Source organism: Cydia amplana, chromosome 11, assembly GCF_948474715.1.
Source record: "Cydia amplana chromosome 11, ilCydAmpl1.1, whole genome shotgun sequence".
NCBI lineage: Eukaryota > Metazoa > Arthropoda > Insecta > Lepidoptera > Tortricidae > Cydia > Cydia amplana.
The window spans coordinates 13,636,352-13,660,572 of NC_086079.1; the positions used below are offsets into that span (position 1 = coordinate 13,636,352).

Consider the following 24,221-nt stretch of genomic DNA (forward strand, 5'->3'; position numbering starts at 1 on the left):
TTTGTACTTTTCAGTGGGTTGGTTTTTTGAAGGCGGTTCCCTTTTTTTAAAAAAGATATTATATTAAGTTATTTTATTTTGGTTTTATTTTTGTTTATTTTTAATTTTTTAATTATTTTTTATTAATTTTATTTTATTTTTTACTTTTTAGTGATAGGTAGATACTTTATTTATTTTAGGTTTTGGGCTACTAGTTTGTTAGGCTCTCCATTTAGTCTACTAATGTTGGTGATGGCCTAACTCGATGATAATCGCGACACAACATAATATGACGTTTTGGTGCTAAACGATTTGTATGTATATTGCTCCCACTTCCACTCCCATTCCCAGTCCCAGTCCGAGTCCGACTCCCACTCCCACTATTTTATCTAAATCGGTTTTAGCAACATAAATTTGTTGGTAGGTACTAGGTATACCGATAGCATGGCCACCTACCGGGTCCAATTGGTTTTTCAAACCATCCATGAACTGTACACTAAAACCTTCTCCAGAATGTAACAAACACTTTTCTGAAAACCGCATCAAAATCGGTTCAGCCAAACGCGAGATAATCACGAAGAAACATACACACATACATACGTACATACATACGGATCAAACTGAGAACGTCCTTTTTTTAAAGGCAGTTAGAAAAAAGTTCATCGACCTACCTAGTGGAACTCCGCAACATAGGCAACAAGTCGGTTAACCAAAACAAAGTGTGCCTATGTTGCACCAAACCTAAGTTCCACTAGGTACAGCAAGGGTTCAGCATCAGCTCTATCTTGGGTACTGCTCTCCCAAGTGCTCATCAAGATGTGACGGATGACCAAAATAGCGTGGGCCTATGTTGCACCAAACTTGAGTTCCACTAGGTACAGCCAGGGTTCAGCATCAGCTCTATCTTGGGTACTGCTCTCCCAAGTGCTCATCAAGATGTGACGGATGACCAAAATAGCGTGGGCCTATGTTGCACCAAACTTGAGTTCCACTAGGTACAGCCAGGGTGAACCCTGCCAGCCAGGGTGGCTTGGTGCATCAGCTCTATCTTGGGTACTGCTCTCCCAAGTGCTCATCAAGATGTGACGGATGGCCAAAATAGCGTTGGCCTATGTTGCACCAAACCTGAGTTCCACTAGGTACAGCCAGGGTTCAGCATCAGCTCTATCTTGGGCACTGCTCTCCCAAGTGCTCATCAAGATGAGACGGATGACCAAAACAGCGTGGGCCTATGTTGCACCAAACCTGAGTTCCACTAGGTACAGCCAGGGTGAACCCTGCCAGCCAGGGTGGCTTGGTGCATCAGCTCTATCTTGGGTACTGCTCTCCCAAGTGCTCATCAAGATGTGACGGATGGCCAAAATAGCGTTGGCCTATGTTGCACCAAACCTGAGTTCCACTAGGTACAGCCAGGGTTCAGCATCAGCTCTATCTTGGGCACTGCTCTCCCAAGTGCTCATCAAGGCGTGTTGGATGACCAAAACAGCGTGAGCCTATGTTGCACCAAACCTGAGTTCCACTAGCTACAGCCAGGGTTCAGCATCAGCTCAGATCTATGTATACTAAAACCTTCTCCAGAATGTAAGAAACACTTTTCTGAAAACCGCATCAAAATCGGTTCAGCCAAACGCGAGATAATCGCGAACAAATATACATACATACATACATACATACATACATACATACATACATACATACGGGTCAAACTGAGAACCTGCTTTTTTTTTTGAAGGCGGTTAAAAAAGACTACACACAGGCAGTTGGATAAAATAGTGAAGTACCTATATATAGGTATCTACCTACTTTCATCAATCATTGCGTACCCCATAGCTGAATATGCTTATATAAAAGAAAGTTCTGAAGCTAACAAAGTTATGCTGGCAATAACTAAGAACACTTTATCATCCGATCGCTATTGTCGGCGTAATTTACTGCAGAACTTGCGGAACTTGTCAAATAGCTGGCAAAACGCTTCTGACCTCAACTGTATCTTATCTTATATTTTGACGCTGGTAGGCTGAGATAAGTGGCAGGTGAGTGGTAGGTATTTATACGTGTTAGAATCAGTATACCTACCTAACGAAAACAGATGGAGAAGGTAGGGTCCCAGCTATACACAAAACAGGTAGGTAGGTAAACGTATCTACGTTGTAGGTACTTTTTTTTCATGTGTTATCTTCTGTTTAGCTGGTCTTAAATATCTAAGTTAGGAAGGAATCTATTATGTTGAATATTGATGAGAAACCACAAAGTAACAAAATTAATAGCCAGTCGAGTGGCACGGCAAGTTGCAAGTTAGCAAGCGGCACTCTCGCTAAATATATGTCTTGCAGCGGTGATGGCGAGGTTCCGATCATTATCGTATCTTGGCAGAGGCGATATTGCAAAGTTCGAAATATCGATCACAGGGTTTCGTAAAAATTGTAGGTAGGTAACTACACCTTACTCAGGTAAGATTAGGTGTTCATTCGAAAAATCTGCATGTTCTATGCAACCGACTTTCTCAAGCGTCGTCTTTCATATTAAGTAGGTACCTATTATACTTACCTATGGGGTAGGTATAAGTACGGTGGACTGCGTATCATATGATAACTAGTTTCGTTTAACCTCAGGGTTTAACTTTCTAAATGGACGATAAAAATAGGAACACCATTATTTACCTTTACTACTTACATTTATCGAAAAACTGATTCTGAGTAGAAATCTTCTGAGTGGAAATTGATCTAGAGTCGAACCATGCTAACTCTGCATGGTATTTGCAATGACAAATTAAGTATGGCAATGTCAAATTTCTATGAAAATATGACGTTAATAATGATACTTCCTCACTTTGATGTATTCAATACGTTCGCCCTTAAGGTCTCACTAGGTACACACGCATTCAAATGAGTTACATGTTCATTGGCGACACCAGCGCCGCCCCGTGCATGTCTGCTCTGATTTCATCTCCAAGTGTTATAAAGAGATTAAAAACCCATTATCGACATGGCACTTAGTACCTTTTATGTTGGGCACGTAAATTCAATTCCACACCAAACACGACTCTAATCTGTTTTATTGGCTGGCAGTTCGGATGTTAGTCGGTATTAGTTGATCAGACTATGCTGCAGTGGGCGACTGAAGGCTAAAATGATGATGATGATTAGACTATGTGGGACTAATTGTGATACGTTCTTAACAACGTCAGTCGTCAATTTACATATCGACCACAGGTATGTCTTTTTCAGGGTGTCATGTAGGGTGTCAAATGTAGGTGAGAACAGGGAAAAGGATTTAGGTACTACATTACGTAAATAATGAAATGATAATGAATAACCATGAATAACCAAGTACTTACTTAAACCAATATAAAAATTAAAAACAGAAGCATGCTGATGAATAAAGAGAAAACTCAATGAATTAATCGCTAAGCTGTTTTTATTAAACTGGACAAGCCTATATCTTAATCAATGCAATGTAGGTCAGAGCAATTAAAACGATCAAAGGGCCTCGCCAAATTTAATGTCCATCGATATTCAAAAGACGCTCATTCCCAAATCGGGAACATCGATACAATTACCCTAGAAAATGCGTCAATTTTCCCCAAAATGGAGCTCTGATTGGACCGTTGTTGGCTAAATCTACTTAAAAACAAATGTTTATCAAAACAAAGTTGTTGAAAGCCGCCCAATGAGATTACGAAGGGTCTGTAAGTAATTAATTTATTGTATCCGCATTCGTTTAATCACTTGTGGTGATTGATTAAGGAATTTTTGCGGATACCATCAATCTTGGCGGCGGAGGAATTTGCCAAATTTGTCGACACAAGTGAAGGGTATTTTGTCTTGGGCGTGTGTAAAAATTATGAAAACAAAAGCTATATACCTACCTAATACATGCTAATACCTATAGTTAAAAATTATCACGGGACCGCGGCGTCATTTCATCGCTCGCTTTTCTGTACCTACCTACATAAAAGGTAGATAATGATATAAAAATACATGCCTGATATTTTCAATTGTCAATATATTTTGTGTTCTTTCTGTTTACCTTATTGCTCTTAATTTAGATTTACTTAATGAAAATGATGCTCCTCCATTAAAATCGTTTTAACCGTAGAACAAAGTAAAACCCATTATCTAAAGATAAGTGTATAATATATCCTAATAATTAATTAACATAATCGTGAAACGCCCGCCATGATCGGATATTAATCAAAATGGAGCCAGATGGCGCTAATGGACTGAACCAAGGAATTACAAAGTTAAATGTACAACTGGAAAGCGCCTTTTAGAGAAAATGTACTGAAATATTACCCCCGAGGCGCCGAGGCTGGAATTATTTTATGTAAGTATGTAAAATACGAGCATTGGAGGCCTTAGGGCTCATTTAGACGGTGCGAAAACTCGCATGCGAGTTTCATTACATTGCGTTATTTGATCGGTTGGCTGAATTGATGTAACCTCAATGGTCCGCAATGCATGTAACTAGAATCGTAAGTATATGAGTTCGCGCGCCGTCTATTTAAATGAGCCTTAGTCACTTTTACTTTCGTATATAACATGTATTTCAGTTTATGATTTATCATTATCGTTCTAGAGCGGCTATATAAGTATACATTCATATAAAACTAATTTAAAATATATTCAATAAAACAATATATTCGATTTGAAGAAATAGATAGAGAAGTCTATAGATACATACACCAACTACGTTGAAACGACTGCATCTTCTTCTTGGTTTTCTGTATCTAATTGCTTAGTAATACGAACTTGTATAGTTGGTCAAAACAATTTGTCAGTAAATAGGTACAAAAAAAACTGTAGGTACTCATCCTTTTCTTTTGGGTGCTAGTACTAGTGTAAGACAAAGATAGTATGATTATCTCTGTCTATGTTTGAAATGAGACAATCCTTTGACACACTATAGGAGTTTTACTTGAATTTTAAATACGGTAAAATTTGTGCATCAATAAAAAGTGCTCAATCCCTAGATCTATGTCATTGAAACCTTTTTGTCGACTCAAGACCCTGAGCTCCTGAATCGAAGAACGTAGTAAAGATGTATAAAGTTTATTGGTAGTTAGGATCTTCTGTCTCACGTTACAGGCTTGCTGAATCACGGTTGTGAAAGTGACAGAAAAGGGTAAGGATTCAACTCGGAGGTGTGATAAATGATGTGGGCAGCGGTTGTCACCCGAGGCGTTTTTAGGTTTATGCAGAGTATGGCGTTACTTATCTTCGTTGAAAGGGAGCTTTTTATGAAAATGAGTAGGCAAACAAATACACAAGGCCATCTATTTAAGTAGGTACTTAAAAGATTCTACTTAATCCCGCAATCTTCCGATAGTATAAATGCAAAACGGATTAAAATCATACGCGAAGGGCCGTTAGTTTTAGTGATCGGAAAACCGTGTGGACGTCATGGTCGAGCTCGCCTCAATGTAAATATACCTACTTATCAAGAATCATAGCAAAGATTTAAATTACCTATGTATCCTAGCCTACCTACCTACCTATGTTACCTATGTAGCCTAAGTTACTTATCCGATATGAACTATTTTTATTCACTCCCTTGACATTAACAATCGTCATTCTAAAATCAGCCAATCCAAATATGCTTTCATGGAAAAAGAGTGGGAAATCTTGGAAACTTTGGTAGCGTAGGTGCTCTTTTTGCTTGCACTGTGATGTCTCTCACCCAGTTCAGGGGGCCTACCGCGAACACCGAAGTTCACAAATTGCGGGCATCTTTCTCTGTCACTCTAATTACGCCTTAAATGGATCAAAAGAGAAAGTTGCCGGCAATTTGCGAACTTTGATGTTCGCGGTAAACCCTTAGACTTTCCTAACATATGTAATTGAATTATATTAAGCTGTCTTCGGAAGCTGAATTAATGGGATTTTTGGTGACACATGTTGAGTGATGAGTGAGTGAGATCGGAATCGTTAGGAGGGTGACACTTATCAGGGTAGTTGTCCGAAATACGACAAAATCTGAAAACATGGGAATTTATCGTCGTTAGAGTAAATTATCTAGGATTTAAAAGATCTCTTAGGCATTCTATCGGTATAGTACCTAGTACCTAGTTGATGTCACAAAATGAATATAGGGACTGTCTTATTTTATTCACTTTTTTTTTAATTTCAGTATATATAATTAACTTTGCGAATCTACGCTGAGCGTGTTTCACAAGGTTTGCCTACAGTTTTTTAAGAGGAGGGTAGCAGTTTTCATTTGCAGCTATTTACCCAACAGTCTGAAATTAGCATTTCCTTTCGTTCCAGTTTCAAAAGACTAATCTAATTCAACTAACCCAAATACGGAATCAGCGCGCATTCAAACGGCCAATCAGCGCATTTTTGCGACATCGAACCACCAATCAGAGCTAACGACGCTCAATGTACGCTAATTCCAAATTTGATGTAGAACTGCAAGATCGTTTCGAATTGCAGCGGCGTAATTTGTAGCTACGGGGGCTCTATTCGGCATTTAAAATTATGTCACCACGGTATTAAGATGGCAATCGTATATCGATCCTATCGATAATCGCCAAACGAAAAGGAAAAATGTATCGGGATGACAGATGCTACCAAAAGTCCCCCTGTAACGTATGCCAGGCATCCTGATTTTGTGGCGTGTCTTACTTCTTTTCTTGAACTGTTTATTCTCAGTACACTATTGAACAGTTTATTTATATTTCCATACTGTTCATATGTTCTATCATCATACTAAAACGCTACCAATCCCGATTAGATATTGCAAAAATTTTATAATGTGACAAACTGCCGTATTCGAACTTTCGAATTCGAATATTCACAAGAGACGACACGTACTAGATCCATTCTAGATACGTTATAGTTTAGATTTCAACTAGTTCTCTTTTGCAGCGGCAAAAGTCGGGCAACCAATGTCACTTTGACGATAGATCGTGTTAGATATCTATTAGATGTGAGATGTGAATTAGATCTCTAAGTAATATCTTGTGGAAATCGTTCAAGAGTATCTCCAGAATCGCGGAAATGTCAAATTTGACAGGTTAGATCTTAAACATATCGTTATCGTATCTTGGCGATGTCTAAAAGATATCTAATAAATGTCTATTACAAAATCCGAATTGGGCCCAAATTCATGTTAAAAGTGAACCCTTCATTGGGTATGACGCGATGGTGCGGAAACGGGCTACAAATTAGTTTTTGCCAGGTTTTTGCTACAGAAGCATTATTTTCCTGGCTACATATTAACTCACATTTATAGACGGGTCTAACGCGAAATTTATTCAATTACCTTTATATACCGACGTTTCGACACAGGTTTCACTGGTCATGGTCGCGCCAGGTTTCCTGGCTACGCCGCCGTAGCGCTACGAATTGACCAACACACTGAAAAGGAAGTATAAGTATTACGCTACGCGGCTTACGGCCTGATTAAAACTTTAAGATACGGCAAAAAATACGGATCGGATATGTCAGTGTCAAAAGTGGCGTTTTTGTTTGATGAAACGTCACTTTTGACACTGACATATCCGCTCCGTGTCGTATCTTTAGAAATTTTTTTGACGTATCTTAAAGTTCGAATCAGGCCGTTACCTACCCTAGAAATTGCTTCCGAGTTACGAAATATGTAGGTAGGTCGTTTTGGTGTTAGATGTTCTATATACTAAAATGAATAAATAATCTTGAAAATACTGACCTTTACTGTGATGTAAATTTCGGAGGTATGGATTATTTTATTTGTTTCAAATATTTATTGATATGTCAATAAAGCCATATAGCCAGACATCAATAAAGTAGCACGAAAACAGCCCGGAGCGCTGTAATTTGTACTGACATCGCGTGCAAAGGGTTGCCAGACCGCCAGCGTCAAAAATGCCTTAACTTTAATTGAAACTAGAACGTACATAAGTCAGTTCGGGTTGCCAGGTTTTGAATGGGGCCAAATTAGAATGTTGCCAGTCGCGTGCGAATTACCGTCTTCAGTTGGCAACACTAGCGCGAATTAACTAACAAGATAAGACTAAAACGTTGAAATTGCAGGTCCTATCTGCTTTTCGGATAAGGCTTTCCAGTAAATCCTAGCGGGAGACAAATTGTAATTTGTTTCATAGGTTTGGTTTAAATTTTGGCTGGGAAGAAATATGATTATCACTAACTTAATATGTATCTGTAAAGAGAAAATGCTCACAGGATATTTATAATATAGAGGTACTGTACTAAATACATGTTTCGGAAGTTCAGAAAAATATCACGTATTTTCACAATAGTGGGTCCGACCAAATATGATCACATGATTTCTGGACGTGCCCTAACAGCTTTCGTTGAAATTAGAACATAGCCTAGACCGGGTACATCAAATCTTGGGATAAGGTAGCTTAGCGGACTCCGGACACTCTTAGGATTAAACCAGGAAAACGCTCCAAGCAGGAGGGCAAAAAGAAAATTGTAATTTATTGGTGTATCCCCCGTGTATTATAATTGAATTTTGGTTTGTTCATCTGTGGCTTTTGATAGACGTAATTGTATTATTTTTGATTTACGCTCGACCCTCATGTTCTTTTCAAATAATTAGGTTACTGAATTAGCGCTGTTATAGAGAATTTTATTTCTGAAAAAATGGGTGATAGGCTTTTCGGTGCCTCCAAAAAAATTGGTTAGATTTTCATAGGTTTTCTAAACCTACTGTTGATGTTAACTAACTAATTTTGGGTAATGAATTTAAATCTACTTTTTATAGTTAGACTAAAAGGATATTCACATCGTCTTCTTAACAAAAAAGCTGCTGGACTCGAGGCAGAGATATACAAACCGGGAAAGCTTAACATGCGAATGTAACTCGGAGGAATATGTAACGTCAAAGCGTTTATGTTGACTGAAAATAGTCCAGATATAAAAACGCCACCGAGGTACATAGATAGATTTAATAAAATTATAGACGCGTACACTTATCCTAAAAACTTATAGCTCTTAAGAGCTATCAATAAAAGACGATTTATCAATCCAAGCATCCCTTAATTACCCTAAAAACCGCCTATTTGATTAATCACCCGTCAATCGTATGCAAATGACGCGTCACGTCGCGCGGGCTGCCACGCGCGTGACGCGCTAGCGCGCTACGACGCTTCACGGCGGACCGCAAGCCACGCTTAGATTTTCATCATATGTCCATTTAAAAACTCGATCGTTTTTATACCTTATTCGCTCGAAATAAAGTAAAATTTAGTGTGTGTTTGTAGCTGTAGATACGATGGAAATGTAAAGCTTGGTAAAAGTGTGATCAATCATGTCGCGCGAACTTTGTTTACAGAGGTTTTTAAGTGATTACACGCTGGCAAATTGCGAAGCTAATTTCTTAGCGAATAATCAGTTCTGCTATTGTTTCAGTAAGTAGATTGATTGAAATATATAAAAACATGGTGTATAGGAGAATGCTGTTATGTAGGTATCTTGAAGGTAATTTCAAGTAAGTGCATGGTAAAGATGTTCAATCAAAACCTAATTGTTTTAAATCAATACTAAAGTAGGCGAACCTACTTTAGTATCTTAAGGTGGTTCGACTAGGTTACTCAAAGCTTAACCCTCGCTAGATGGTGCCACTTTCGCAAAATTTCATATTTTATTTTTTTATGGAATGGTCTTAGTATTTGTATACTTAAAAGTATGTTTAGCGAACTCTTTAAGTAAATATTGAACTATTAAAATAAACATTGAATACTTCATTGTGCAAAAACCACCCTTTAAAGTCGACGGAGTGTTGCTGTCATGTTTTTTCCTACTATAACTCACACATGCAAACAGTGTTTCCGTGATGCTTATAGTAGACAATTTCACACAACGTAAGTATACTGCAATAGCGTTACGGTATGTTCGTGGAAATACGTGCAAGAGGATTGGGGTTCAAGACTGGCGCGAGTAGGTAATTTCTTTTTGTTTATTTTTGTCCTTTTTGTGTTATCTTACCTTTAAACGAGCAATTATTATATATATATATTTATTTATATATTTGGATGATATCAGAAACGGCTCTAACGATTTCGATGAAATTTGCTATAAGGGGTTTGATCTCTTAGCTAGGTCTGATCTGTGAGAAAACGCGCATTTTTGCGCGATATTCAATCTCTTCTTCCTCGCGTGGGGTCCGCTTGGCAACTAATCCCAGAATTGGCATGGGCACTAGTTTTTACGAAAGCGACTGCCCTGACCTTCCAACCCAGAGAGTAAACTTATTGGGATTAGTCCGGTTTCCTCACATTGGTTTCTTTCACCGAAAAATAGGTATCGGTATATAAATAGGTTCCGGTAAATAGGCGTGATGGGCTCCTTTGCGTCTGGAGGGGCGCGGGGCGAGTTTGGTGGATAGGTTTAGTACTTGTTAGTTGTTAGTTTAGATTAATATTTAGTAGTAGTGTTTAGTTTTAAGAGTAGGTACCTATAGTTGATTTTAATGTAATAAATAAATAAATATTTATTATTTATTCATCAAATTGATTAAATGATTACAATTTATTACTGATTTCAACTGAATAACATATTTTTCAATTTGTTTATAAATTTGTAATGATATTTCTTACATGTCGGACATGTGTTACTTTGACATAGTTCACGGGTTAATTATTATTTGACATTATTGGGATTTATAGGCGTAATATTCATAACTCTTTCCTTATATGCGAAAAGGATTTTGGTTACTATTAGCGGTTACGACTAAGAGTTCTACGTAAATAGGTATCAAATGATATTTCGTACAAAAGTTCCGAAAAATCATTGGTACGACGGTACGAGCCGGGGTTAGAACCCGCGACCTCCGGATTGCAAGTCGCACGCTCTTTCCGCTAGGCCACCAGCGCTTCCCCCAGATATTCAGTATCATCATCATCACTATCACTACATAGTATAAAACAAAGTCGCTTTTCTGTCTGTCTGTCTGTATGCTTAGATCTTTAAAACTACGCAACGGATTTTGATGCGGTTTTTTTTAATAGATAGAGTGATTCAAGAGGAAGGTTTATGTATAATTTGTTAACCCGTGCGAAGACGGGGCGGGTAGCTATTATCAATAAATTACATTATCAACGTTTTCAAAAAAAAAAAACAATACCTGATTTTCACAGATTATGATCTTTTTGGGTTCTTCCAACTCAGAATCACTAGCATATTCTTGTTGAATCCTGAAGCTAATATAAAAAACTATGTCCCAAATATTTGTATAGAAGTTTTAGTTTCCGCTACGTCACGCAGGCTGGGAAACATTTTTGATACTAAAACCTGACGTGATGACCGACATTTTAGGATATCTTTTTATGCTAGGATGGAGAATACCTACTGACGATTCTTAGTAGAATAAGCCCAAGGAAGTCCAGTTTGTAAGTGTCAGGTATCAGTTTTTTTTAAAGCGCTAATAGTTTGTTCTACAAGTAAAGCAATCCCTTACTGCCCAGCCTCTAATAAAGTAGTAGGTAATTGTAAAATAAAATAAAAGGAAAACATTTTTTTTTTAATTCTAGTACCTACAGTACATTTTTTCATATTTGTTATCCGTAGTAGTCCCTGTACCTGAAAGAAATATAATATCATGAATCATGATAGAAAAAAATATCTAATGTAATAGGAAGAAAGATGATGCAACAATATGGATTCTAATAAAGTTATAATCAAGTTATAATTTATAGTCCGTCAACCAAATCTTGTCAGTAGCAATGTAAAGCAAACTAAAGTAGGGCAACACTCAAAGAGCAGTATTGCGCTAAGAAAAGCAGCAATGTACAACGAACCATAAGATTTTTTTTTCCGCTGAGCGCGCCCTGCGTACGTCAATTCAAATTGTCACTCGCGGTTTATTGAAAAAAATTGAAACATGGACGGACAATTTAAAAGCGATGTTAAAACAATGTTAATCAAAATGATGAACAAATTTGAAGATATCAAAAACAACTCCCTATTGTAGTGCTTATATTCTCTTTGTTCCTTATGTCTTCTAAGTTTACTAAAATAAAATTATATCAAAATGCAGATAATTAGATAGTGCATATATTTGTTATTTACAATATAATATGCCACTTGTTAATGTAAATTAGTGTACTGTTCTGAATGAATATGACATACCTGTGTAATTTTTTTGATTGGTATATATTGTACAATATACATATTAAAAATAAAACAACTGATATTTGGGTGTTTATTTAATTTAAAGGTAAATAAGATAAGGGGCACTTTTCGACTTGGTTGCGTTGTACACGTATATAAACCGACATAGGTAAGTATTGTCTGAAGAGATACTTTCTACTACGAACGCCTTATATTGGGCAAGATTTAATCCTGCAACAAACATGTATGGATTAGGTAGATATTGCGAAAGAACGGCGATATAATCAAGGCTCTTAATACTGTTTAAAAGGTTTACCTTTGTAAATAGTCACAACTGATTGCTGAAAATATTAGACATGTGGGCCTATGGACGGTTTCCAGGACACAATTTATGGTCTTGTTGGATAGATTTAGGCATACGTTTTCATTTTATTTATGCCTTTTAACCCTAAAACAAAAAACTGAACATAATCTTAAAAGTTCGAAAGAGTTCTTCCAGTACTTGTCATAACCTCCATTTTTAGTAATGTTTACCATCAACGAGCATGATTGTACATTGTAGGCCCCTTAGCTTTGCTTATTCTTATTTAATGTCAATACATTTATATATATTTCTGCTGTCACCATTAAATACCAATGTATTTAATGGTGACAGCAGAAATATCTCTTGAAACAGAAACGATTCAGAATGAAAACCAAATGAAAACAAATAAGGTGACGGCTGTCATTCACAATCCATATTCCACAGATAAAACACTGATGACACGCGTTTTGGAATTATTTGAACACAGTGTTGCTAACCCGCGATTTTTCAAATTTGCCGCCTTTTACTACTGACAAGATTTGGTTGACGGACTTTACATACCTGCATACCTGGTAGTAACTATTAATAATTGTGTTTTTCATTCATAGACAAAATTCCATTATTTTCAACCACAGGAAATTTTATACATTTCTTTTTTATTGCTGTGAGGATGTCCTGATTGTAAAAATCAAAGAGATTAGGTAGAGTATAATTTCTAATTATCTTTGTAAAAATTAAACGAATACGCTTAGCCCCTATTTAATCCATCGATTTTTGAAAATAAGAAAAATTAAATAAAAATAAAAAACAACACGAAATTTAGGTGTAAAAAAAATACAAAAAGTTATGTCCCAGCATACAATGACTGGGGTTTGAACCGGGAACCTTCCGTTTGTAAGCAAAAAAGCGACTGTTTACAAAACGCGCTATGATAGTTCTTAGCTAAGCTGACGAACTTCGGGTACTTATTCAACAAAATCGGGTAGGTCAACAAAATTGCACTAAACATGACGGCACTTCAAATTCACGCCGTGGTCAGCCCGGCAACGTCGGAAATGGTATGGCAACGTCGCAAATGTATCCGTACACGACATTTGTGACGCACACATACGTAAAATTGATGAAAAGTTAACTATGATTTTTGCATGATTTCTGTATGAAACATTGTTTTCCTATTCATTTAGCGAAAATGAATATTCGAAAGAAGATAAATGCGGAAATATTTATGTAGTAATAGTGTGTAGTTACTTAATGAAAGTCGATTGAATTTTGTATGAAAATCGAACCACCTTAATCTGCCTTTCCTCCAAGCTCCCCAATTTCTATATCAAATAAAGACTTGCGGGATCTTGATAGCGCAATCGCAAGTGTAAACTGTAAACTAGCTATAAGTACTCGTATTGTCGCACCGGTGTAGAAACACTTGCGTGATCTTGACAGCGCAAGTGTAAACCAGCTAGCTATAAAGTACTCGTATTGTCGCACCGGTGTATGCGACACAAGTTGCCCACATCATTACTCTACGTCGTATCAACTTGTAATTACCGCGTTGTATGGATATGGAACAACATAGATTAGAAGCGGTGTTCTGATTTTAGAATCTGTTAAGGTTTTGATATGATACGATCGCTCAAGCTAATTGGTGCTCGTGAGATGGACTGCGAGTAGTATCAATACTTAAGTATCAAAAATATCAAAAGCGAAGAACAACAATGATGAGAAGAAGTTGGTACCTATTTGATAAATATAAGAATATATAAAACAGCACTTAATTTATGAGCGACGACTGTGACGAGAGTATTAAACCTGCATAAGTATGAGGCTATAAGTATTTAATGTGATTTTTGAGTGAATGAAGTCTTGATTGAATTTAAATGTTTACGTTTTCATACCTATTCGTTTACAATTATGTCCTTCCACACAACTGTAAAACTAAGCGTTCTCGACATTCAATTCGCAATAAAACCTATTTCTAGTTTCCTAAGTCCTTGCTTACAAGAACGTATGATATTTGCTAGCATTTTATGACGATTCTCATCGCGTTCGCAATATAGCGGCAAACACGGCGACCGAAATTGCTTTACTCTTTCATTGGAGCGGGCAGTGCATGCGACACTTGGGTTAAGTCCGCTTCACACTGACGAGCCCCCAAGATTAAGGCCCCAACCCCCCGACAAAATGGATAGACTCTAACCACGTTAACATTGTACAAACTTGGTATTAAGAATACATACAATCAGCTCTATAATTGACGTAAAACGTGGTATCTGGGGGCACGGCAGTGTCCCCAGATACAAGTCGAGCGCGAAGCAAACACTGCCGTACCATCCTTTACTGGAACCATTTCGCCGCATTTTCAGGCCCCTATTTGAGAACCTCTGGATAAGACCAGAACGCAGAAATTTTCGTCATCCAGTAAGCTATAATCACCTACTTAAAATCCAAAATCTCCAGTCTGTAGGTCATTTAGTTCCGAAGTTAAGCGAAAGCAAAGTTTCGCATTTATGACACTCATTCACTCATTCACATGATCATCAGAATAGAATTAGTACTTCCCATAAACTCAGAGAGCTGAAATTTGATACATGGCCACATAAAGGGTAAACCTACAAATATTGGAATATCAGTCACGTTTTAAAGATCTAAGAACTGCATAAGTAAGTTTGTAATCCCATATAAATATATGATATTACAAAGTTACTGTTGCAGTTCCTACAAATAGTAGGTAAAGTAAAGGTAAGTACACTACGATGTACGATGTGAGTATGAATGAAGATATGTTTAGTTATGATATGTGTATACATAGTATGGGTATGAGTACCCGAAAAGAAGGACTGCCTACAAAAAGAGATGAGATCCCATCAAAAACATTACATGTAAAAAGGTGCAAGTCTCGCAACGCGAAACCAAGTCGGTTATTTTAATCAGTGCCAGGGGGTGTTAAAACCATATCAATAAGATATCTTTAATTTGTAATACATATAATGACTTGGCAATCGCACATAATGCTATACTCGTACCGTACTCGTAAATATGTGTAATGCTCAAACTGCAATTAGCGCTAGCGTTATGTTCAATTAGAATTATTTTTAATAGGTGACGATGATCCTTTTGTCATTATGCAGCCGTGCGATGGCCAAGTCATTATACGTATTACAAATTAAAGATATCTTATTGATACGGTTTTAACACCCCCTGGCACTGATTAAAATAACCGACTTGTTTTCACATTACATCTCAAAACTTTTTTGTAGTAAAAGCGTTGCGAGACGTGCACCTTTTTACATGTAATGTTTTTGATGGGATTAAAACTTATCTTGGTCCGAGTGGTCCGACTCTATAGGCTATAGGTATAGGCGACCGTAAAATTTTGGGCTTGATTCTATTTTTATGTTAGACAAGAGTCGCTTGTCAGTGGAACATAGATAGGCAGAGAGAATCATGCTTGCTTCTTCCTTTTGTGTTAAAAGGACTATAGTCCAATACTACAGTCTACTTCTACATCAACTATATGGTCCAAAGGTTTAATACGTAAAATAATTACCTAAGTACCAATGTTCTTTTCGGTTTTATTGTCTCAGTTCCCCAAAAACAGAGGGTTGAGTATAGTTTGTATTCTACTGTTACTGATAAATTTGTTTTGCCAGACTATATACAACCGTTTTCTATCTTTATAAGGCTAATGGATGAGATGTCCGATATATATATGTCGCAGTACGATAGATAAAGCCGTTATATAGTTATAACCCTAGGGATATAATTATATGTCGTAACACAGTTATACGAAAGCGTTATATCCCTAGGGATATAACTATACCTCCGCTCCGCCGCACCGCCGCACTCCTACCTACAATTATTTTACTAAACTGAATCCAGTAATATAACTATATCACTAAACTGAAACGTATTATAGTTATATTCCTAGTAAGATAGTAATGAATCGCTTTCGTATAACTATGTTACGAAATATAATTATATCCCTAGGGTTATAACTATATAACGGCTTTATCTATCGTACTGCGACATATACATATATCGATGAAACGAAAAAAATAAGTTAGGCGTTTAAGTACATATAAGGCTAGTTAAATAGTAGGTCGAACCTGTTCGCCAGTGTAAATGCGGCTTAAATGTGAAACTAGAAAGGTAACTGCGGTTTTATACAATTTTGCAGCTATTGAGTGTGAAAGTGTGAAGTTAGCTGTAATATTGCTATAAACATCATATTATTATTAAGGCATCATGTGGTTTGTTCTGCACACGGGAATAAATATTTTATTCGTTTATAGTAGGTACTTTTCATGCATATAGGAAGTTAGTATTTTTATTCATATTATGTATATAGGTACTTTAGAACCTCTAACTTTTTGACCCGACGACGTTCAATGATAAATCTAATCTAAGGTTAATAGAAAGGTAAGTTTAACGATTTCTACGCCGGAGAAGTCGTTAGCTAAATAATAATAATAAAACCGGCCAAGTACGAGTCGGCCTCGCGCACAACGGGTTCCGTACCATTACGCGAAAACGGCAAAAAAAAAAACCGGCCAAGTGCGAGTCGGACTCGCGCACGGAGGGTTCCGCACCATCAACAAAAAACAAGCAAAAAAACAGTCACCCACCCAAGTACTGACCCCGCCCGACGTTGCTTAACTTCGGTCAAAAATCACGTTTGTTGTATGGGAGCCCCACTTAAATCTTTATTTTATTCTGTTTTTAGTATTTGTTGTTATAGCGGCAACAGAAATACATCATCTGTGAAAATTTCAACTGTCTAGCTATTACGGTCCGTGAGATACAGCCTGGTGACAGACGGACGGACGGACGGACGGACAGCGGAGTCTTAGTAATAGGGTCCCGTTTTTACCCTTTGGGTACGGAACCCTAAAAAACACGTTTGTATGAGCCCCACCACAGAATAAATAATAGTACTAAGTACAGAAGACTCACTCTCTAACAAAACGCATCTGTTACGATCAGATCAGCACAGATATGGCCGCTAGGTGGCGACAGCGCCACGCGCGGCTTATGGCTTTCCCCAATATTGGGGCGGAACGGATGTACTTTTAGCTACCTGTAGCAAAGCGACGAAATCGCGGAGTGAGCCACGCCTGGCCCCACTTAGATTAGATATCTATTTATGTAATACGTAATCTGTGATAATCCAACTGTCTGCTATCACGGTTCATGAGATACAGCCTGGAATGGAATGGTGGGAATGGAATTAATTGCCGGCGTCTATATTTCCGAGCTCATATAACCCGGCAACCTTCAAATCAAGGGTGAACAGGCACCTTCTGGGCAGACTCGCTCCATCGTAGGCCACGTCTTCGCCTCGGCTAATCTGTGGCCATGAGTAAGCCCATTTTTAATATAAAAAATAACGGACAGTGGAGTCTTATTTACTTAGTAATAATAGGGTTTTTGGTACGGAACCCTAAAAAGTAACAAAAAAATAACTACATATAAGCAAACTTTATTACAAGTTTTTACAACAAAATAAATGTTCAGCAACTAGTGGTTGTCGCAACCGCGCGTCCTGCTACAACGTTCAATTCCCGTTTTTGCCACAAAGCCACATTGTCGTGTGAAGTTTAATAATTAAAGTTGAATTTGTGTTTTGTCGCCTCGCCCGCTGTATTGTTGCGTTTACTATTTATTATACGCTGTTGGTTGAAGGAGATGTGGCCACGTTTTAGAGGGAAATGGGATAATTATTTTTCGTATTGGGAGTTCTTAACAACATCATCTTTTGGCAAGGCTTAGGCATTATTAAACATTTTTTAGGCACCTATCTAATAATTGCGTATAGTTTAACTGTTACCTAGAACATTCATATAGGTACAATATTTTGAAGTGTTTTCCTAGGTTTAAGCAGCTTGAAATGATTGTTTTTTTTTTTTATATTCACCAATAAATCGCTTATGAAAGAATACATGCTTTCAACAATATTTTCATGCTGCCCTTGGCTAAATATGTGATACTGCGTATGCCGTAAACTGATTGCCTATGCCAACTTAATGTTTAAGCAAATAAATCATTATGTTATCAACTGCTATCTATTTAATATTTTATCCTAAAAAACCTGTAGGAAAATCTCTTGTACTCTGAATTTCTGGTCACTCTAAACGAGCGTTTCGCGTTCCCGAGTTGTAATTGCTATCCGCCGTTTGTTTGCTCCCGATAGGTGGCGCTGTTCTCACCATTCGCATTCGCCATTGTTTTTTCCAAACTTTTCTCGTTTTCGTTGTTGTTACGAACAGTGAGGTGCCGCGGTCACAATCAAGGAAAATAAAAGATGGTAACAATACGAAACAAAATCTGAATTATGGGTTGGTCTGTCTAAACATTGCTGTACTTACTCTAATAAAAGGCGACAGTAAAAAAGGCTATATTTTTTAATTTTCTATAGTACTTTTCACATACTAATATAGTGGCAATCTGGGAATTCTAGGATTGGCCGCCCAAACTATATTACTATAACCAGTTGTTAGTATTAGTAAATTATATAACGTAAAAGAAAACATCACACTTGCTCGTAAATTCTTGTTACCAATTTGCACAATGTACTAATAGCATGCAGTTTGAGCGAAGTGATGCATTATTTGCACCACGCATAAACTTTTAAGTATAAGTTTCTGTGGCGCATCTTATTTTTAAGTTCTTTGTATGTATTATGTTTTGTGATATAAAAAAAAATCTCCAATATTTAATATTAATTTAATAAACAGAATATTCAAGGGAACGGTACATCACTATTAGTAATAAGTTTCTTTATGGGAAGCGAAAATAAATGCGACAGAGCGCTTTGTTTTTATCAAAGGCGTTAAACGTTTTGTAGGAATAAGTAGTCCTACAAGAGTCCGATTCGGATTTAACAACTGGTTACGGTTTTGATTTTATTTTGAAGATCGAAGATCCTTCAAGATCGCTCACGCTGATTGGTACATTGAAGTGAACTTTCACAGTAGTGCGTGAGACGCGCGCCAATCACCAAGAAGTAGTGTCCGACCGAAGGTTCGGTTTCGGTTTCGGTTTCGGCCAGTTTCGGCCAAAAAATCATGTTTCGGCTGTAGTTTCGGTTTCGGCCAAAAAACGGCCGAACCTTTCGGCCGGGCCGAAACTTACGAAATGGTACTTCGGACAAAGACCAAAAGTTGGGGAATAAGTAGGATAACAATATTAATACTAATGCACATACATAATGCACTTTGATCCACAATATAGATTTATAACATTTGTCAGAAAATATTTGTTAAAAAATAAATAATTAGATAATAAGTTTAAATTTAAGTATTTTTATAGTTGTTTACTTATATATGTTTTGCATGCGGTGTTTACCTGTAACTGATTGTGACACCACTCCTTATATGTAATAGCTAGTACTTTTTTAATGTATCGATGTCAACAATTGTTGGTGAACCTTAAATAAATAAAATAAAATAAAATAAATACCTACATATACTGATTCATGTATATTAGGTACAGACATTAATTGGTTTATTATAAAACACAATTCCACTAATGAGGGCGCCACTGGACGGTTGACGCAGTCTTAAGAGGCTGTCAATACCTATAAGTGAATGAGATAGCACTGTCGCATGTTACTGGGCCCTGGGCAAGATAATAATAAGAAAACTAGCCTCACTTTTTACCTCAATTTACCATTGGTTTGTGTTCCACATGTCCTCTACTTCAGCTTAGCCTTTGGCCTCGCTGCGCCATGCTCGGCCTGCGGTCTCGCTTTTGAATACAATGGACATTGGTTGGAGTCTGTGCTCAACTACTTATCCTTAAGCCTTAAGCACGGCTTTGACTTCGCATGAAAGTTCGCCTCAATGGGGCACTTCGGACTTTTCGGCCCAGGTGAAGATCGGTACCCGGCCTTGCGATATTGTTAACAAAAAATTTCGCGCTCGCTGCGCTCGCGTTTTTGGTTGATCCTGTGTCTACATGTTAGCTTGACTGGTGAATGAATAGAGTTAGACCAACAAAATTCTGCAATGATTTTGATAGCATACGCAGTGCAACTAGTGCAAATGTTCTTTATACGTCATAATTTCATAGAAGTTTTGACGTTTAAAATAACACTTGCACTGCGTGTGTTATCAACTTATCAAAATCGTTGCAGAATTATCTTGGTCTAACTCTAGTAATTTTCATAAAAAACTGTTTAAGTAACATCAATTTCAAGGACATTGGGTGTTGACAGCCCCATAATATGTGTGTAAAAGCGGTTTTATGACATTTTTTCAACGATTTTAACAAGTCTACAAAAGTTTCGGTTTCGGTTTCGGTTTCGGCCGAAACTAGAGCCAAAGCCGAACATTCGGTTTCGGTTTCGGTTTCGGCAAAAAAACATGGTTCGGTCGGACACTACCAAGAAGACAGTTATTACAGAATGTCCTTTTGAAATGCATGTGTACTTGTGTAGGTACGTATGGCAAATAAATAAATGATTATGATTAAATTCTCATTTTTTCAATTGTATAGCGGAAGCTAGGTTAGTTGACTCTTAAATGGGCTCAAATACCAAAGGAAACCCTTTTGATAAAATATGTATTGCTAAACCAAATATCTAAGTCATTCCCAGTTTCAGGTCAGCAGAGCCCATTATTAGTATGCAACAGTAATAAATCACAATTAATCGCCATCTCTGTCACTCCAATAGCAAGAGCCATAGAAACGGAGAGAGACAATCTTCGAATTTCTATATTCACTAACAATCGCGGACATGAAACCGCGCTTAATCAAGCCATTTGTCTTAGAACTAGTGTCCGACCGAACCATGTTTTTTTGCCGAAACCGAAACCGAAACCGAATGTTCGGCTTTGGCTCTAGTTTCGGCCGAAACCGAAACCGAAACCGAAACTTTTGTAGACTTGTTAAAATCGTTGAAAAAATGTCATAAAACCGCTTTTACACACATATTATGGGGCTGTCAACACCCAATGTCCTTGAAATTGATGTTACTTAAACAGTTTTTTATGAAAATTACTAGAGTTAGACCAAGATAATTCTGCAACGATTTTGATAAGTTGATAACACACGCAGTGCAAGTGTTATTTTAAACGTCAAAACTTCTATGAAATTATGACGTATAAAGAACATTTGCACTAGTTGCACTGCGTATGCTATCAAAATCATTGCAGAATTTTGTTGGTCTAACTCTATTCATTCACCAGTCAAGCTAACATGTAGACACAGGATCAACCAAAAACGCGAGCGCAGCGAGCGCGAAATTTTTTGTTAACAATATCGCAAGGCCGGGTACCGATCTTCACCTGGGCCGAAAAGTCCGAAGTGCCCCATTGAGGCGAACTTTCATGCGAAGTCAAAGCCGTGCTTAAGGCTTAAGGATAAGTAGTTGAGCACAGACTCCAACCAATGTCCATTGTATTCAAAAGCGAGACCGCAGGCCGAGCATGGCGCAGCGAGGCCAAAGGCTAAGCTGAAGTAGAGGACATGTGGAACACAAACCAATGGTAAATTGAGGTAAAAAGTGAGGCTAGTTTTCTTATTATTATCTTGCCCAGGGCCCAGTAACATGCGACAGTGCTATCTCATTCACTTATAGGTATTGACAGCCTCTTAAGACTGCGTCAACCGTCCAGTGGCGCCCTCATTAGTGGAATTGTGTTTTATAATAAACCAATTAATGTCTGTACCTAATATACATGAATCAGTATATGTAGGTATTAATATTGTTATCCTACTTATTCCCCAACTTTTGGTCTTTGTCCGAAGTACCATTTCGTAAGTTTCGGCCCGGCCGAAAGGTTCGGCCGTTTTTTGGCCGAAACCGAAACTACAGCCGAAACATGATTTTTTGGCCGAAACTGGCCGAAACCGAAACCGAAACCGAACCTTCGGTCGGACACTACTTAGAACGGAGGTTACAAAATTAACTAAGCAACGACCTACACTTTCAACCACTGTACATTTGATCCCCAATCATTAATACTTCCTATGAAACTACGGCTCAAAACATACTAGACATGAATTAACTTTACGGTTATATGTTTTGTTAAAGTTTCCATTGATTCGCAGACCAATGATGGAATGGTGAAGGCTCATTCTGCAAAAATCTCATTCCCTGGTCATACAAATTCCGCTTTATTAGCATCTCTTTTTTGGTGACTGCGTAACTCGTGCCAAGTTTTATCTACATCAACCAAAACAGCTAAGCGGAGTTTCTTGGAAATTTGCGAATAGGTATAGCCAGGAATGAGATTCCAGGGGAATGAAAGTAGAATGACCCTGAAATGCCCACAAGGATGGATATCTTATTTATGGTGACAGGATTAAATATAGGCTGTAAGGAATCTATAGGAAAGAGTGGTTGGACAATAAGGTATGGGAAAACCAACGCTATCTGAATGAAATTGCATGACAGTATAACGCTGTCTCGTTCACATACAGATCTGCATTCCGCTTTATTAGCATCTCTTTTTTGGTGACTGCGTAACTCGTGCCAAGTTCCATCTGCAACCAAAACAGCTAAGCGGAATCTCTTGGAAATTAGTACGAACAAACAGGTAGTGCGAACACGCACACAGATCTGCATTAGTGTAATAACGCTTAAAATGTCTGTAAGACACGGTATCTACACGAGTTACGGTTACAAGGAATTCGGGAGCATCGTTAATCACTCGGCGATATGTAATTAAGTCTCCAATCATCCTGTTGCGTAGTTGCAAAGCTCGGTACAAATACAGATGCTAACTGGGTACATCACGAAACGGAAATACATATACCTAATAAGACACTGCAGTAGCGACAGTGTTCTGGTTAATACGATTGCTTTTGGATTTTGTAATTGTTTAGGGTTCCGTACCCAAAGGGTAAAAACGGGACCCTATTACTAAGACTCCGCTGTCCGTCCGTCCGTCTGTGACCAGGCTGTATCTCACGAACCGTGATAGCTAGACAGTTGAAATTTTCACAGATGATGCATTTCTGTTGCCGCTATAACAACAAATACTAAAAACAGAATAAAATAAAGATTTAAGTGGGGCTCCCATACAACAAACGTGATTTTTGACCGAAGTTAAGCAACGTCGGGCGGGGTCAGTACTTGGATGGGTGACCGTTTTTTTTTGCTTGTTTTTTTGCTTGGTTTGCTCTATTTTTTGTTGATGGTGCGGAACCCTCCGTGCGCGAGTCCGACTCGCACTTGGCCGGTTTTTTAAAACTTACACACTTACACAGAATAGAAAGCTACCTACAGCTGGTTTCTATGGACGTATTTGACGCTGTGTTACAGATGGATACATGGATACATGTATAGTCGGTCGATTGTGAGGGTATATTAGGTTCAGTAAATTAGGGATAGTATAACAAAAACAAACTTATATAAACAATCAAAAAGCGTGATGTGTCGGCGACTAAAGAGATATTATTAGGCAATCAAAAAATATTCTGGCAAACTAAACCATCAACTGTACCTACCTATTAGTTCTTTTCATCGCGTAGATACGAGCAGTACCTAAAACCTGTCCCATTTCAGTGCTTTTCAGAACCAGAGGTTTTGCAATTACGCGTTCACATGTCGCTAACCCGTAAGCGGTTTATTCACTTTCTCATTCACTCGCAAGACATAGAGAGAGACAGTGATATTGTGACAGTGTAATGAGACGAGTGCGTGATGAAGTGAAAGGATTAGTGTCAGGTTGTTTCGAGGAATGTTTGTTATTGGAAATGGGAATACACTTAAGATGAATGAAAATGTGTAATTATTTGCCGTAAACTTGTTAAAAGTTTCGTGCTCAACATTGTCTACCATGATTTAAACTTTCACGATTTTTACTCATTACCTATTATTTAATAAAACGGGATTAAGTCCCATTTTACTAAAATATCTGGGTGACCGAGCTTCG

General features: G+C 37.7%; 1 protein-coding gene across 1 annotated transcript in view; it reads right to left on the reverse strand.

Moving 5' to 3' along the window:
- LOC134652082 (uncharacterized) overlaps positions 1 to 24,221 on the reverse strand; it is a 43,308-nt gene that overhangs the window by 10,096 nt on the left and 8,991 nt on the right. The gene's annotated exons all lie outside the window — the stretch shown is intronic.